Source organism: Mytilus trossulus, chromosome 14, assembly GCF_036588685.1.
Source record: "Mytilus trossulus isolate FHL-02 chromosome 14, PNRI_Mtr1.1.1.hap1, whole genome shotgun sequence".
Classification (NCBI taxonomy): Eukaryota; Metazoa; Mollusca; class Bivalvia; order Mytilida; family Mytilidae; genus Mytilus; species Mytilus trossulus.
In genome coordinates, this window is record NC_086386.1 from 36,972,419 (window position 1) to 36,991,971 (window position 19,553).

At 29.2% G+C, this 19,553-nt stretch overlaps 1 protein-coding gene across 5 annotated transcripts in view; it reads right to left on the bottom strand.

The window, feature by feature from the left end:
• The window catches only part of LOC134696477 (protocadherin-9-like), a 29,311-nt gene extending 13,351 nt beyond the window's left edge, over positions 1-15,960 (bottom strand). The window contains exons 1-2 of one of the 5 annotated variants that reach the window (XM_063558307.1): positions 15,770-15,960; positions 8,271-8,323 (exon numbers count right to left, since the gene is read on the bottom strand). The gene's annotated coding sequence lies outside the window, so the exon portion shown is untranslated. Of the gene's footprint in view, positions 1-183; positions 281-2,998; positions 3,131-5,023; positions 5,110-8,270; positions 8,324-15,769 lie in introns of those variants that run through there. The other 4 variants (XM_063558311.1, XM_063558312.1, XM_063558309.1 and 1 more) reach the window with 4 other exon arrangements.
• Positions 15,961-19,553: the final 3,593 nt, after the last annotated feature.

Below are 19,553 nucleotides of genomic sequence, written 5' to 3' on the forward strand. Positions count from 1 at the left end.
GGAACTTTGAGCTAATTGTTTACAATTATAATAAGTAAACATAACCATTGCTCTATAGACATGAAAAAGTTAAATCCGTTTTCTTTTGAGAAAATTTGTTGAATGTTTGTAAAACTAATACAGAAAATTCCTCAATTGTTGAAACGTACAATTTATACATCCCCCTATTGAAGCAAACTATACCTGCCTACAAATCGTGAAATCAATCAACAAGTTTACAAAGTGACTGAGAAATGTTTTCAAACTTGTAATTAACTCAGCTGGCTTCTGTGTGATCTCCTGTCAATAACACACTTAGCTCCTCCTTCTGATATACCTCTTATCCAATGAAAGGCTGGGGAAGTGTACAATTTTATTTCTTTCTGATTGACAATTTATTACTATTATTACCATGCAAGGTGCCCCACATGCTTTTAATCATGAAGTATGAAATATTGATGAAGGCCATAATTGTTTTATTTAAATATAAGGTGGCTACTGTGTAAGTTTATAGATTTTAATTGAAATTTGAGTATCTGTCTATAATTATCACATATTTTTTTTTTTAAATACAACTAAAGACAGCCCCACCTTCAACCAACTAGCTAAAGTCAAAATTAATTTTAAAATATAACAGTAAAATTACTGTTTCCAATGTTTAAGTTTACTCAATTATATTATAATTTATATCTATTTGTAAACACTGATAAGAGTGTTTTATTTTACAAGTCAAAATTAATACTTTCGTCTTCTATATCAAATTGTCTGATCATTCGTTTCTTATCACCTTTAAGTTTTGACTTTTTTTCAGTAGAAAGTTCAATAATTAGTCTAAATCAAAATAAGTGCAATCAAATTCATCACGAAACTGACATTTTATTTAGAGATCGATTATCTATTATCATATTATTATATTATGCAACATACAAAATATACATTGATCGAAAAATTTAGGCATTTTAAAAACATTGTCACATTTCATCCATCAATCAAAATCTGACACAGATAATTCATTTATTGATATAAACTCAGGTTTATGATAAAAAAAATATCAAAAATATTAATAATATTCAGCTTAAATATCCTAAATACATGGACTGAATAAATTATTTACTAACAAGAAAAAAAAATCCAATAAAAATTGTATGTTCTTCATTAGGAATTCAAAAACACATAAATAACCAGTATTTTTCCATAAAATGTCAATTTGTATATTTATTTCTTTGCTAATTTGTGGGACAATACATACATCACATTTTTTAGTATGCAAAAAATCTAATTTTCTCAGGTATTTAACCCAAAATAAGATAAACTGCTTGGGAAGTGCTCAAGAGGACAAATTAATAAATAGTAAATAATACATGGTAGGATGACCAGCATCAACAAATATGCTGTTTATTTGGTGAAGTTTCTTATGTCATTGAAGTTATGTGTGTAGGGATTGCATCATGCATTTCTGTGTTATCCCTAAAACTTTCAAAAAGCACCATAGAAACTAAAATAGCACTGGTTTTCCAAAAAATATAACACCATCGTCCTTATACATTATATTACAAAATTAACCATGATTGCCCCATGATATAAAATACAGCACTTGGGTACCACTTTATAAGAACAGTCACATGGTAAGAACACTAAATTCATATCACATTTTCCTTCTTTTACATTAGTTTTACATCAACATAGCAAAGTCAATAATCAAAGGGAGAGCAACTAAAGGCCACCAAGAATATCTACATATATGTCTAGAGACTGTATGCAACATATAAGAAGGTTTTTTTTGGAGAGGAGGGATTTCATCAAACAAATCAATTATCTTTCATTAATGGTCTTAACAAGCAAAAAAACTCAAATGTCAGCAAAATAACCTTACCTTTCAATTAAAGTCAATGGTTATTCTTCCAACATCAAACTCACTTAACCTTATGTTTTGATGTCCTCATATCAAATTTTATGCATATATACAAACTTCAAGATAAGTTTTTTTAAGGAAAGTAAATATCTTTTTAACCAGATAAAGTGCAAGTTTCTCACCTTCGTTTAAGACTAATGGTTTAGTAACCAGGTGTGATTGTTTCAGAGGATTAATGGCATCTTTAAAACAACCCTAATATAATCCTCATTACTAATAATAACCTCAATGTTACTGTTGCTAAAATAATTCTGACTGATATATCCTTGTACTTGGTATAGTTTCATCTAATTATTATATATATAGGCAACTGGCCTAATATGGAAAAGTGAATCTGATAAACTGTTCTATTACTGAATGCTATTTTACCACTCAGTGGTGGATAAATGTATAAGATACATTCAACTGTATACTGGGTTTATTTCAATCTTGCACGTGATACCGTTTCTATTCCATTGTTTTTTGGGTAAAGGGGGGATAGAGAATCTTTGAATATGTCAGTCAGTCCTCCCTCCCTTATCTCATTCCCCTTTTAATCTGTTAATGAACAAACTGAAAATTCATTATACCTAAAAAGAATTTCAAAAACTATCAAGAATATTTATAAACTACAAATGCACAGTAGTAATGCATAACAGATCTACTTCCCTCAACCAACTCCTCCAATAAAATAGACCACAGATGTATTTTAAGAAATCAAGGCAAAGATCAACTGAATTTACTCTGATGTATTTTAAATATTAATGGTATAATGCCGATTCTTTTTCATGATAATATCTCTAAATGCCTCCAGCCCATTAAAGTGCTCTTCAGCAACCATTTGCATAATATCAACATTTAAAATCAGATTCATATAAGATATAAAAGTACCAGATGCTCTTTAGTTTGACCAAAATCCATACAACATTGTCCAAGGACTGTAACATCTGCAGTATGGCAGTACTGTTATAACTTAGAAATGTTTGCAAGTAATTCCCCCTTTTTCTATTTCCAGTTTTCATTTTTTTTTAAATAGCCAAAATTGAATAAAAATTGCAATTAGAAACAGTATCTGATATGCTTATTTGCTGTTTTGAAAGAATTGCTGAGAATAAATAAAAACATTACCTTATGTATAAGTATTGGTCCCAAATTTAACCAAAAAAACAGAACAAGAAACTTAATGATCCTTCTTAACCCAAATATCACATATGACTAAAAATGTGTCATGTAACAATCCTAAATAAATAAAATTTACCCCCAAAAACTTGTAGATTAATATTTTGATAAAATTTAACAATGACTAATAAGCCAAAAGTACCAGCAGCACTGAGCTGGTCGCTACATAGTAGGAACACCAGATGCCAGATTACTGCTAGGCCCTGAAGGTACCTTCGGGACCTACACAGGTGATTATCAGCTGATTAAGATCAAAACATGAGGACCACATGTCATCTGGAGGGAACTCAAAACTGGTATTTAGGACTTGTAAAGAAGTTTGTGAAATAAAATAATGTTTTGACACTTTGTGTGTGAAAAACTGAACCTGTTTTTGAATTTGTCTGATTGTAAGCAGGATTATCAAATTAAATAGGTGTCAAGGGATGTAACTGACAACTTAACAAGATTATTTTTAAGTCTCTTTTCTGGAATCTAAAATCATTGATTATTTTTCTATATTACAGAAATTTTCATAAAAATTAAGATGTGACATAAGACTTAAAATCAATTACAATTTTGTTTAGTACAAGTCAAGTATTCATCATGCTTATATGACTATAGCAAAGAAAGATGCTTAGAAAGGAAACAGAGAAGAATGGAATAACATCCTCGAGACAAGCAAACCAACCCTACAGAAAAAAATACAATAAGAAAAGCTAAGCATCGAATACTTTTGATGGAATTTGAAAAAGGTACCCTTTGAAAACCACGGAAATCAGATGAAATTAGCCTCCTAATAACTTTTAACACTCAAATTCTCTTTAGTCATAATAAACACTTATTTAACAACAGGTAAACATTTCATGGATGATTTGAGAACGTAGGTGACACAATGGAGGATATCATTCTTTCCGATCAGGACCATGGAGGATTGTCTTTCTCTAGGGGCAGACATTATATAGCATGTGTTCACACGATTTAAATTCAATATTCTAAGATACAATCTTGTTACAAAAGGCATAAGTTACTAAGTTTATATTCTGCCAGGTTTATAACAATTATAACATTGTAGTATTTATATCATTCTTTCCATTCAGATTTAATATGCAAATTATATCACTAAAAAAAAATCACAAAAATTTTAGGTTTACAAGATTTGACTTTTAGAAGCATACTGAAAAAGTATGTTGTAATGTTAAATGTTTAAATTGAATGTTTTTGTATTAAATTTGACATGTTCACCTGTTATTACTAAAACATCTGGAAGGTTAAAAAAATAACATCCAGGAGTTGTCAGTATTCCTCACATACTTTGAAAAAGTGCCAAAAAAGCCTTAATTCAAATCAGTATTGCTTTCTGTGCAAACCACCAGCCTTAAATAAACTACTGACTAACCAAACTAAATATGACAGACTTCAATTAACTTTTTTCACATTAAATTTAGATGTTTTACACTATAGTTTGAACATGAAATAATTTTATGATCATACCTTTGTCCAGGTGATATAAATCTAATGCATTTACTATGAGGTTGCATTTTTATCAAACTGTCAGGTATATTTCATTTTGTTTTTAATGAACTTATGCCATAATCTGATACATGTATAACAATTAGGGTTTTGTTAAAACTTTTACATCACTAAATGGATCTTTACAAAAGAGGAAATTTCAATTTGACAACTGGGACTATTATGTAAGATAATGTAAGATAATAGTCCTACTTAACACAGTGATATATCTATTTCAGAATAACAGAAGTCATTATATTTATAAATAAAGAGAGAATGTTTTAATCCAAGGATTAATTTCATATGCCAAAATTTGATACACTATAAGAAATTTCATACAAATATGATGAAATTTTGTTTGAAATAGTTTTTGATATCACAAAATCTCTTTATAGAAACTTGTCGAATTTAAACTGATGATGAATTAAACTTATTTGACATATGCCCAAATAAGCTTATAATTTGAACCATGATAATTCATACCTACAGTTAGGAAATGATCTATGAAGTTGTACCAAACTAATTTCAACCTTTAAGCTTCCCAACACAACCTTTAAGTTTCGATCACAATTTTCTGAATGGATAACTGTGAATTCCTAAATGCAGATTTTATTCAAATTTGTTTGTTTTGAAAAAAGGGACATAGATAATACATATTTTTAATCTTTCAATATTTTCTTATCCTCTTCTTTGAAGGGCTTCCTAAGTATTTTAGTTATAACAATTAGCTGTTTATCTGTTAATTACAGGTAGGTAACATGAAAGGCATGTAAATACAACAAAGTGTTGAAGGTAATGGGATCTGTTTGTTTAACTTTTGTTGGATTAAAAACAGCTTTCTGATGTTATTGAATGCCTTGTATGTTTATATAAATAAATTAAGTATTAACTTTTAATTGTCCATGAAAATATGCTTATCCTTAACCTATACAAAGGTCAAAGTGTAAAGGAATTTGTAAATGTTCAAAATCCAATAAAACTGCTTAGACAAAGCCCGTTACAAGGGATATGTAATAGTTATTTTAATATGTTAAATTCTCATGAAATACACTTTAATTTTCCTGCATATTCTATTAGTAATAAAAATATTTTTGTCTGGAATTAATCTATGGTTTTAAAATTAGCATTTCCTTTCCCACAAATCTACATAAATTCCTATTATTTATCTACATATTTTGTAGTAACTTGTACTCTCAATGCCTGAAGTTAAAACCTTTTTATTTCAAGGATCATTATTCATCAAGTTCACTCCATCTTTAAGGGATATATTTGTAGCAGTACAACTTCTTACAAAGACCCTGGTTTGTTCATTCAAAATACTCATTGAATCTATGAGGTGAAATCAAACACATATTTTTAAACAACTGTATCTGAAAGCAGTCAAAATGATGCCTATAGTTTCTGCAAAACACAAGCTTATTGCTGAAACAATTTTAATTGAAATAATTTGCAAGTTGGGGAAAAGGCCCTGTCTAAAAGTCCAGTTTTCATTCAGAAAGTTAAATTGACTGGAATATTTTACATCAGTTTTTGTGCTGGAAATTATAGCAAATGGAAGACAACAAAAGCAATTCATTTTCCCTATTTATAGATTTGATGACATGCTGAATCGTTGTTCTAAATCATTTATATTCCTAATTTCCAATAATACTATAGACTTCTATTATCAAGGAAATCATCTGCCATACAGAATGAGATATCAATTTTATTGTCCCATCAATGTTTGATTCTATTTAATAAAGCCAGATAATTCTTGCCAACCTAACACTACATTATTTACATGGTCCGGGTCATCTTGATCAGCTAGCCAACAGTCTATCGAGCTTTTGGGAAACCACAATAGCCATGAAATCATCTATAGATTTCTTCAATACTACCACCGACTTAACTTTACCATGGGACAATAAGACCGATCGACAAACAATCGTCAAATCGACACTTTGAATCTTTTTTATATCTAAATCTGTAACAGTGTTAGTCACTTCAAAGATATTCTTTTATTTTCGATCAGATATCGTTAAAATTGTAAAAATCTTCATTAACTGGTCTTTGGAGATAACATTCATGAGCTGTCCTCCTTGGATTAATGTTTTAATTAATGCGTAGTTTAACGGTGTGAGAATTTAAGATGTCAACAGTTACAAAAAGAAAGATTTTAAGATAAAACTCAACTATAGGTAAAATATATAACGGGTAATGAGTAATTATTTAGGTGTTAAATGAATTGAAAATAAAATAAACAATGGGTCCTATTTTAAAAATACAAAAAAACATAAATTCCCCACATTTTTCCCATTTTGAGAGGTTGTGAAAAAATAAATAGGAAATGCCTGAACGTCTTCAGAAAGTAGTTACAATGTACCAGTAAAACTATGGTTTATTACAGTTTCAGTAATCATATTTTTTTTTAATGTTCCAATTTCATGGTTAGCAAAAGCTGAAAACCAGAACAAAAAGTCACAAACCCTAATGAGTAACATCCATCACATAACACTAAGTGTTGGTACATCATTTAATATGGCAGTCCAACAGCCTACGCCTAGAACAACCTGATATTTGCGTTAGAAATTAAATTTTAAAGTTTGAAGACCTCAATAATACAGATAGTCTACTTCTTCCTTTTAGTTTCAAAAAGAGCAGTGACACTGCCCTCTATTATTCTGAAGTATAGTATGTGTGTCTAAGACTGTTTTTCATAGTACCCTGTATAAAGAGTAACTTGCCAATTCTCTAAAACCTTAACAAAACTTACTCTCTAAACTCAATCCAAATTGTACCATCAACTGAAGTGAAAACACTCAATCAGCTAGGTTACCCTTAAATATCAAAACAGTGAAGACCATGGTTCCACAGTCAGTGTACCTCTGGTATTGCAACACAAAAAAAAGTCAATGTTTTTCTGATAGAAACTACATTGCATGATCTAATTATTTTCTGCTGAAATTATTCAAGTGAACGTCAGTATGATTTTAAAAATACATTTGAAGATTGAACACACAAGATCATCAAAAATTTTATAAAAAAAATAATTCAGAAAGGAAAAATTGACAAATAAATTTAGGTAATGAAAATTTAACTTACAAGTTTTTGAACCTTTTTCAATGCAGAGAAAAGCACTACTGAATATACTACTATCTTCAAAGATTTAAACACATCACATAAATTAATTAAAATGTACAATATTATCTGGCTTTGAAACCTAGTGACAGTGGTCTAAGTCAATGTCTGAACTCAGAATGAATACAACTGGTCATCTTATCTTAGACCTACTTCAGAGGCTCCAAGTATCCAAAAGTGTATGGACCAAGATATTAAAACTCTACAGACAAATGGCGATTTCCTTTTGTGTGTCTGTCAGGAATGGATTAGACAAATGTCATCTTGAATTGCAATAAATTTGTACTGTAAATTTGATATTCATTTTAACATACTTGAAATTTAAATTTCCTGTAATTTTGTATGTAATTGGATTGTAATGTTACATAATGATTAACTGATAAATTTCAGGTCTAAATATGTAATTTACTAAAATATAAATAATAGGTTTAAGTTTTGATAATCGGTATCAAACATCCGCAAAAGCCTGTCTGCTAAACAATAATTTAACGTATTAATTTAGGTGCAACTTCCTTGATATAAGTTCAAAACTTCACTGTGCACACAGGCACATAATGTCATTCAAATTTTTACTATTTTGAATTAGCATTGATAATTTAAATCATAATCTCACCTTTAACATGCAACTGTGTCTTTTCTTGTTCTTGATCGAAAGTGTATATGAAACTGTAAAATAAAAACAAATTTTTGATTGTCCTCAAAATATAAGCATGACAGAGAGCATTGTAAATTTTGTCATAAGGGTATGAAATGGATTATTTTTTTTTTCAAAGAAAGAATTTAAAAAATCTGAATTGTTTGATGCTTACCAATCAAATACTTTGATGATGAAAAAACTTGAAAATTGGATGGGAATACAAAGCACTTCAACCACCAAGCATCACCTAATGTCTTTATGTATGTCCGACTACCTTCAACCTTTTCCTAACATCTGAATACTTACACACAAAACATAACAGGACAGACAAATAAATTTTTAATCTGGTCAATAGATTCCGTCCATAGGACAGTTCTATACACAATCATGGAGAGAGTTAATTAAGTGGCTCACCACAGAGATAATCGTAATAATAATAGTACTCTAAATACTTATATTCACTGAAGGAGCTACTTATCTTTAGTAAGTAGGGATGATATGATTTAGAGATATAGCGGGTTTGTATTGTTAGCCATATCCAGTCCTTTCAAATTTTAAGATTTAAAATGAGCTATCCTGTAATTAGTAGCAAAGCCGCATGGCCTGCAGACCACAACGGCATGCTGTTTTACAGCCAAAACATAACAGGACCTAAGCCAAAAATTAAAATTTAAATTTAGTGGTTATATTTCGGGAGAAGGTAGTCGCAAGACTAGACATAGAAAAGAGGGTTGGACTATATATGTTTTGTTGCTTTAGTACCTCAAGGTCTCCTAAATTTGGAATCAGAAGATAAAGCTCTGTTTCTTTGATTCCAAGGTTTAGGTAAAAAAGATTATTATAAAGTCACAAAAATCCTATTTGTAAGATGTTATTATTTCTTACTAGCGTGGGAAACGATTAAAACATATTTATTTTTCTTGTTTACCTGATTTTTCATAAAAGTCAAGGAAATTGCTAGAAGATACAAAGTTTGATTTAAAAAACAAAACAAATTTCGTGCATTTGTTTGAGAGATGGTGGAATAATACCCCTAAATATATAAATTTTTCATAATTTTAAAATAATAATTGAAATGTTTAATGATTGTATTCATATTTTCAATAATGAAGTCTATAATTTGAGGTCCTATACATTTAAAAGTCATTAGAACTCAGAGGGCAGGGGACTCTGGACTATATACTGGAATTAAATGATTGTATAATACATTTTCATTTATAATTGTGTACTTATTTTTTTATCCTTGTTCCAAATAATTACTCTTAGATTTTAAGATTTTAAATTTTTATGACATTAAACATTTGAATTTAACTTTTCAAACACAAAAAAGGTCATCAAATAAATGCCTACCAAAATTATAAAAACATTTTTTTCATAATGCAAAAAATAGGATCATAAACTAATCAAAATGTATTATAACCTTGATGATATTGCCTATGTTTTCCCAAGGATATATCCTATTGAAGATGACACTTGTAAGTTTGTTATTCAGTGAAAATAAAGATCAATCAAAGTTAACTAGCACATGTCTATCAAAATTTGTACAGATTTATGAATTTACATCTGACCATGCTAGTCCAGAAATATCATGATAAAGTATATTTGATATAATTTCTATTTTAACACCTCCACTTCTGAATGAAAGGAGATAGAGGTAATATGTCAATCAGACAGCAATTCAACAATATAGTAAAACAAGAAAATACAAGAGTTCTTAACAAAAGACATGTATCGCAACAATCAAGCAACCTTAAATTATCTGTTTATAAATTTTGAAAACAATTAGGAGGCAAAGGTTTCAAGTTGATCTTAGATAGATTTGGCTATCTTTTTATATCCCTGTAGGATCATATAGCTTTTCAACTGTTACAGCTCTTATCCATCCTCAAGCTTTCAAATATTTGCTTTGAAGCGCTTCTGATAAAAAAAAATCAATAAAAGTGCTTGGAAGTATAAAGTGTATAAGAATTAAAAAATTAAATATTTTAAAGTCTTCCCAAGCAACACATAAAATTCAAATGTAAAGACTTAAAATTTATCAAAAAAGTACATTTGCCCAGAAGTCTTTAAGTTTTAGAAAAATGCCTGAATGTTTAGACACCGGAGCCATAAACCTATTTTAGTTAACAGATGTACATACCTATACACCATGAAGCCAGTAGTTCAAAACTCATCCCAATTCTGATGGAACAAACAATTTACATTGTCTTTTATTCAAAGGAATCACAAAAGATTTCTTATTTTAACATCTAACCTATTAATTACAAATTAATGATCCAAACTCTTTTGTTTTTACATTTTCCTATGAAGAACATTGTCAGTCAGCATGCAAAAATTACCAAATTCCAACCTAACCTTTTGATCACCTATTAATTAAGCATAGCCTCATCAATTTCATACACAGAAAAAAAAAATTCTAACTTTTTTTCACAAAACAGAAATCCACCACCTTGTTTTTTCTCAAACGGTAACCTTCAACCTTTGGTCTGCTAGTAATTAGCCGAATCTTACATTAATCATTGTTTCACACCAACTCTGTTGTTTATTTTCATAACATATAAATAACATCTACAGCATGTATAAGTTAATATACAGATTTTCCATACTTTCTGTTATTCCAGCATTTATACAGATGTAAAAACTTTACAAATTACCCCTACAAGTTTATAAGGAGAACCATATATTTTGAAATTTAAACAACATTTTCCTGTTCTGGTTTAAATATTGCATAAAATGTTTACCCATTAATGTTATTATTACATATGTTTAGAAAATACAGACTGATTTCTGGGGTAAACATGACAAAATATGTTTAGACAAAACCTATTTTTTTCAGATTTTTTTTTATCCCCCATATCACTTCCACACTTTAATTGCACAGACTGTGTTAAAATTGGAAGGCCCATTTTTTTTATAAACATAACAATACTGTGGCAATATCATCATGCTTAGCAAGGATTTGCATATTGCTGTACAAGTCCTTAATGCAAAGTACTAGTAATATATGAGGACTGAGAAAATAAATGTTTTGTGGCAATACTTAATTTTGTGGCTTTAACAAATTTAAATAAAGGCTTCCTTGGTTTGTTGAACTCTTGAAATTTCATATTCTGGGTATACAAGAGAATAATAAAATTTGCTGTAAGACAACACCATTTCTTAAGACCCAGAAACAAATTATGAACAAACAGACTGACAGACAACTGTAAACCATAAAATGTACCACAATCACACAAATTCTTTTCACTATTTAGACTTATTTCTGATGTTAAATAAAGAGGGAAAGTTTTGCCAGGTATGTGAATATCTTAAATAATAGTAATCATGTATTACATGCTGTTTAATGATAATCAGATGATCAACAGCTAGCCAAAATCAGATGGTGGAACAAGATATTATGAAATTTAAGGAATCTTTCTTGCATTAAATATGAAAAAGGTGCAAAAAATATCAACACAACATAATGCCAATGCAATTATTTAGCAAACAAAATATTCTGAAGCAATTATGAAAATATTTTATGATTAACCAAAATGCGTTTTTTCCATACTTCATTAAAATTTCCCATTTTCTGGGATAAAAAACTTGGTAATTAAAAACTCGTCTTTTTACTTACTGTCGATAATTACCAAAAACATCAAAAAGCACGACTAATCCTCCGCAAAAAAGCCACAAGTACAAATAGCAGTAAGATACCATTATAGTCGACTATAAAGGACTCACAACCCATAGAGTTAAAGCCTGAGCTAAAGTACTTAGTGATTCTAATAAAGTGCCAGACAGGGCCTAATTAACTCAGGTTTAATTAGCTTGTTCCATCAGACACTTCAACATGGAGATAATTATCAGCATTTATTACTTATTAATGAATGCCAAGTGAAATTGACTGAGATGCAAAAATTAGAAGGCTTTATAAACACATTTAATTTTTTAAGAATAAAAACAAAACATGCATTCGTTTGTACCTTTACATGAGATGAATTTCTTCACCTTCATGAAGCAAAACAAATGTGAATATGAATAGCTCTTCAATTATTTGAACAGTGAGTAAAATCACCATAATTCTGAACCTGCAAGCTACTATCATGCTGATAATTATCATATAAATAAAATTATAGCAAAGCTTTTTCTAATAAATACATATTCTTATCCATTTTATTTATGGGCTGATAAGTACCTTATCTGTATCAAAAGTAGTTTTTATAAGGTTCTAGTGATACAAAGGACACTGATATAACACACTTTGCGTGATTCATGCAAAAAAGAAAGAAGAAAATACATGCATTTAGATCATTCAGCATATAGGTAATTGCTTTAAAATTAAGCAATGTTGACTTTGGCTATGTTTTTTTTAATGATGTAACTTGCTTCAAACTTGGGGGTATGTATTTATTTCATCACAAGCCAAATTGAATAAATTCAATTTATATAAATGTGAATGAAATGAAAAACCGAAACAGATACTTAAATTAAACATAACTTCCAAAGATCTACCTTGCTTTAAGTTGTATAGAATATAGTGCATAGTAAACTACTTCTCAATTTGACATTAATGAAAAAGTTCATGCTTAAAAATGGTACAACAACACATTATAAAGTTAAATTTCAAACCTTTTTTTATCATTCATTTTTACTGAAGCTGAATACATGTACTAGTATGAATAAGTATAAATTGGTGAAGGTTATATAGATAATGGAAATAACTGCAGTCAGTGGCAGTGTACTATAAATTCTGTGAGTTTGGATAACACAGTTATTGATTTTGGAGTTACTATAGGTTTTTGAACCTTAGCCTTTACTATGCTAGGTTATAAAATAGCCTTGACTACCCACAAAGCTCTTGAATGGTTGGTTCTACTAATATATATGAAAGTTTTCTATTCATAAAATACTACCATAACATTATTTAACTCTTATATATGTGGCTAAATTTTATAGAAAGTGTCCAGAGGTGCATTTTTGAAAATTTTGTGCAGCCTTGAATCTTCTCGTGTTGTACTATATATGTCTGTAACATTGTATGTGACCAGTTCAGTAAGAAACGAATTTTTCAGTCAATCTTTTGTAAATCAAGCTAAAAACTCCAGAAAACTTGCTCAAAGATCAACATCTTTACGCTGGATATATGAGATCTTTCATGAGGTTATTTTCAAATAACTAGCAATTTATATTTTCAAGGGCTTTTCTGTCCATTATTTTTTTTAAATAGCACACTTGCTTTTGAACTCAATATAGACATTGTGTATATAGATCTTTTGATACAAATTTAATCCAAATCTGCTAAAACTTAAGTATTCAATAATTCATATTTCAAAGAAGCACAACTCACATAAAGTTTGAAGACTGGCTCTGCTTTTAATCTACATCATGTATGATAAAACCCCACACAAAACTTTGATGTACAAAATCTTACAATGTAAGACTTTGGGCATTCCAAGCACTTGTATGTCCATGATTTCTAAAGACTATGATTATAGCAATTTGAAGAGTAAAATTAACTTAAATCAATTAAAATTTTGTCACCTTTTAAGTTTTGAAAATTATGTTATATTTGAGAATCCATTGGCACACCAATACCCATAACTATAATATCCCCCCTCCCCCATTTCCCTAATCTCAAGATAACACAGATAAGAAAAGAAAACAAGAATTTCTAGAAACAACATATGCAACCCCTAATGAATACAAATCAAAAGCAGCAATTCAAACCCTTTGTCTGTGGTGCTTAACACACCTCCCTAATAATAATGGACACAGCAGGAATATACAAGCTTTGTTTCATCTTAATCTGAATTATGATTAGCGATAAAATTTGTAATTAAACGGTTGATAATTCATTAGTTTATCTTACAGCGAGTAATTAACTGTCGTTCTTATGTCAGAAATAACATCACTGCCTGCTAATTTACCATGTAAAATATTATAAAAAGACAAATTGGGAGAACTTTTTTATGATTAATGAGAATAATTATATGGAAAATTGATGCCTTAGTCATATTCTTAGATTATTCTTTATTAAATATGATTATTTTTTTTTCAAATTGTTATCAAACGGCATTAAAGGTAATAAACGGAACACATAAAATTAAATTATAATGTTAAACTTCCTGAAAGTTGTATTTAGCTCTTTTCTCAGTATGCAAACAAGCTGACCCTCAATTAGTTGGGATTTGTAGTCAATGCTAGCCCCAGATTTCTAGTATTCATATTATAATTTTCAAGTTTCAAAATGCATGCATTTGACCATTTTCAAATCTTCATATGTTAATTAATGATTTTATAACAAAGGGAGGTGCAAATGGCTTATCCCCCCTTTTTTCTTTAGTATCTACTGAAAACTTACAGTAAAGAACCAACTATTCAATTATTGATGGCCAGACTGAAAGAGATCAAAGTATTATACTATTGACAAGATAGGTCTGCCATATTGTATTCAATGAAATAAGCATGTCCATGTTTTGTTACCAATCTATCAAATCATGGTCATTTATAAGGTATTTTACGACATTTTTATGTAAATCACCATAAATCGGGATATGTTCTGCAATAAAACCCATCACCTGCCTTAGTTTAAAGTGATTTTGATTGTTTTCTTGGACAATGCTGTTTTGTTAATTGTAAAAATATTGATTCTGATTATTTGGGAAAATGATTTTGTATATGATACAGATTTTAAAAGTTTGCTTGAAAAATACAAGTTAATGAAAACTGGCTTTACAACATTTATCTATAGATAATGTTTAAATATTTTTTTAAATCATCTTTTTTCAACTGTTGATTACATATTAGTATTTTGGCTAACACAAACTTCTGCTAAAGTCTTTTAAAATATGTACTGATAATAATTATTGATAACTATACCTAGAACCTTCATATACTTCTATCCTATAATTTTATTATTTGTTTGCACGCAGAGAGGGGGATGGGGCAAGTGAAACAGAAAAAATAATATTTGAATTATGAATTTTATTTCATAAATTCATTGTTTTAAACCTATTGAGTATCAAAAATAAGAAATTTTAGCTTAAGAACTTCAGGTAAGTCCCCATATTCTCAAAATGAATCTTGTTTGATAGTATGTTTCTTAAAACAAAACAAAAAACTATAACATATATCAAAACCCCTCAATTAAAGGTATTTATGCAATGCATTCTATTATAAAAAGTACATGTTCATAAAGAATATATGTCAAAGTAATTTGTTTAAAATAATAAATTTTACCTTTTTTTTTACTTATTAAAAGAAACATTAAAATTAAGACAAGATATTTTTGACACTTGACTGTAATACAGTGGGAAAAAACTACAAATAAAAAAACGATCCTACCTGTTTTGTGAAATAATTTGGTTGTATTCCAACAAAAAACATGTTGTATGACATTATAATTGCTTAATTTTCAATTTTCACTTTGCAATACATAAATACCTTTTTACAGTGTCTCTTTTTTTTTTTATCTGTGCAGACATCTTACCTACCTGATCTAATTTTGTATAATTATCATAATTTCCTCTTGTTAATTAAATTAAACGACTGCCTGACACGACTTAAATTTGCGATCAACGTCTTGATAATTATTGTCAATACAACAAAAAACAAATAATTTTCTTAACACGAGTCCTCCTTATCACTTTCAGTTAAATGAGAGTAATTTTTTTTTTATAAAAAGCTATGATTTCATCTTTTGACCAATTCCTACCTGTATTTTACCTGTTAATAATTAAGTTACCTGGAGTATTCTTCAAGACAGGAGAGGATCAAGCATTGATCAACAAAATTGTTCAATTAAAGATTACGTAACTAAATACCTTTTATAACACACAAAAGACCAACAACTAAATACTATATCACGACTTAGTGTAAATGGCAAAAATAAAATCTGTTTAATTAACTCCTTCAAAAGTCCATTGTATTAGTTAATTCAATCTTAAGCTAATATTTCCTCTCAAAACACCAGAATTGTTGTTAAAACTTTATTACTGAGTGTCTGAGGTTTTGATTGGAAGACAATAAAACTTGACTATAATGGGGGACCTTATATAACTTGAAATAAAAACAATGTCTGCTTTTTTGTTACTTCATCATTTTGACTTTCTCTCTATATTCACACATTTATGGCATCGTAATGTGAATAGACAAATATTTTGTCTGAGGTGAAAATTCTATAACATTTTGAGTGAAACTGACCACTTAGTTCATTAAATGGTCAATAAACTGACATTTAATGGCTTTTGAATAATATGTTCCCTAACTGTAATAATGACTATTATTATGGAATAGCAGACTTTCTGATTTTAAAACAGCTTAGAATAGGTGAAAATAAAAAAAAAGATGTGGTATGATTGCCAATAAAACAACTCTTCACAAGAGACCAAAGGACACATAAATGAACTATACTGTAGGTCATTGTAATGCCCTTAACAATGAGCATAGTCAGCTATAAAAAGTCTTGAAATGCATGTCATATTTTGAAACTGTATTATCATTTTAGTATTTGTGAATTTTTTTACTGTAGGATGAAATGAGAAATGGACTGGCCTAGAACTATGTGGACTGAACACAATATATGATCATTGGCTACTGAAAAAGACTTAAGTAATAAACAACAGTGAAGAACTTGTCGATGGCAACTGGGCAGGACTAAAACAATTAAAAGGTGCCATTGGCATGACCTGACCAAGAACGATCTTGAGTAATGACAAAAAGAAAAGGACTAGACCAATAAACACTGTTTAGGCTAGTAGAAAATGGCAATATTAATTCACTTTGTTCTTATAGTTAAAGAACCAACATACATCTAGTAAATCTGTCAATTTAAAACAGATGACTAGCCACTTCCTAACCCTGCTTAAATAATTATGCATGTTTTTGCAGACTGAAATATATTTTTCAAAAATAAATGAGATTTTTTTATCCCTGTTTTGACAACTTCACATTTAACACATGACACTGTTGAAATGCTTTCTTCTCACTAAACAGCTAAGTTGTTTCTTACATTAATATATCAACACAGTAAAACATGCAAGTATCATTCTATAATGAACTAAAGTCAGGCATGCAAAAAACAACACGATTTCTGCAGTAAATAAAAGATTTGGAAAGTTATATGCTTATTCTACTTTCTGCAGATAATTAAGGTTGGAGAAATTTATATAATGTGTCTGCAATACATGATTGCAGGAGGATTCTGTGTAGAGGCTACCACAAAAAATCTAAAAACTCAACATTTTCCTCAAGCAAAAATTGAATGTTATGATCCCAGAATAAATTTAGAACACCAATTACAAGAATATATTTGATTTATGAGCAATTAAAATATAGATCTAGAATAAAACAGGACCATATTCAACCAAACAAGTACATGGATTCCCAACTTGCACTATCATTTTCTATGTTCAGAAGACCGTGAAATTGGGGTCAAAACTCTAATTTGGCATTAAAATCAAAAGGATTGTAGCAAAGGGAACATGTTTCAAGTTGATTGGATCTCAACTTCATCAAAATCTACCTTGACCAAAAACTTTAACCTGAAGCAGGACAGACAGGTAGATGTCAGAACAGACAAACGAACAGACGTACAGACCAAAAAAATATTATTATGCCCCTAGGTTGGACATAAAAACTGGGGGAAATTTTTAAACATTAAACATGTTGCTCTGGACAAATCAACTTCAATGGCATTGTACCACCTAGTCTTTTTAAAACTCAAAATACAAGCAAATGTACACAGTGAATGTTTCGCAAGTAAATTACTTCTCTTTTTGGCTCATCTGTTACCATAAAGAAAATAATTTGGGTCAAAGAAAAAGATTTGAATATCGTAACTTATCTGAATAAAGATACCAATTGCAAGCAACATTGTTTATGAACAAAAAGCAGCTTTATATGCTTTAGGCAGAACAAAATGAAATCAGATTGTTTCTACCTGTGTAAATATTTGTGCGACAAAAATTGCTTAAACTGAAATATTTGACAACACAATTTTCTACTGTAAAAATTTGGGTTGACAAAAAATTCTGATGGGGAAAAACACAACTTCTTATTACTGTGCCAAACTTGGGTTTATACAGAAACTGGTGTCTACATAAAATGTACTACAAGTCAGTTCTTACCAAAATAAGTAAAATCTTGCAGAGAAGTAACTACTCTTACAATTGTATTAAAAATTTTCAGATAGACGAAAAATATTTCATGGGTCACTCCAGGAACAGTATATTTAATATATATGTTCCTGGGTCACTGCAAACTTTATCAATATATCACTTATTAATTGGTTGCTATACATCAAAGGCTGCTCTAAATATTTCTTTGGGAAACAAGAACCATTTTGTGTATAAATATTGACTTAATTTTAATCTTTCAATGTTCACTTCGAATCACTATTGAGAATGCATAGTTTTCAATAACTTTTGTTTTTGATCCTTAATTTGACTCAGATTTCATCATCAAGATGTGAATTATCCATTTAAGTGTTGTATTTATTTAATATAATTAGATTTGGGGGATATAAGGAACTTCAGAGGTGTCAAGTTCACTATAATGTACATCTATGATCACTTATAATTCTTCATTACACTAGTAAGGTCACAATGTAAATATTTACTGGGATATCTTGTCTTTTGATATTAAAGAGTGGTATTTAACAAAATCTTAGTATAAAGTACAGAAAGATGAAATATAATGCTTATGTAAAAATTCATAATGTTTGACTGATAAGATGTTTTATAAATGTGAAGCGTTGAAACTCTAATGGCTTATTAGCTAGGTTACTTCAATGATGATAAAATATTCTAGGTAATTGTTTTACATCATAGATTTTAAAGTTTAAAATATATTTTAATGTTTTCAGATGCTTGTTTACTTATTTTGTTTTTCCTGGATCCATTTCAGATAGCACACCCAAAATAATGTTAATGTACATATGTACAAATTATTCTTAATATAAATAAGTAAGGTTATTCAATTACATTTTATTTCCATTAATAGGTATTTCAGATATATTCTAAATGTTAGCAACCCCACAAATATTTTGGTCAGTTGCAATATTCTGTTTCAGCTTACCATTAGGCATAACAATCACTTAAAATCATTCATTATATAAAATTTCACTGAAAATATATTAAGAAAAACCTGGTCTTTATACACATTTTCATCCTGTTGTCCCACAAATCATTTGGCAAGTATTTACACTAAAAAGAAATTTAGATTTGACAACTGTATCTTTGTTAAGTTTGAGACCAAAAGTATCAAAATAAAATTTTC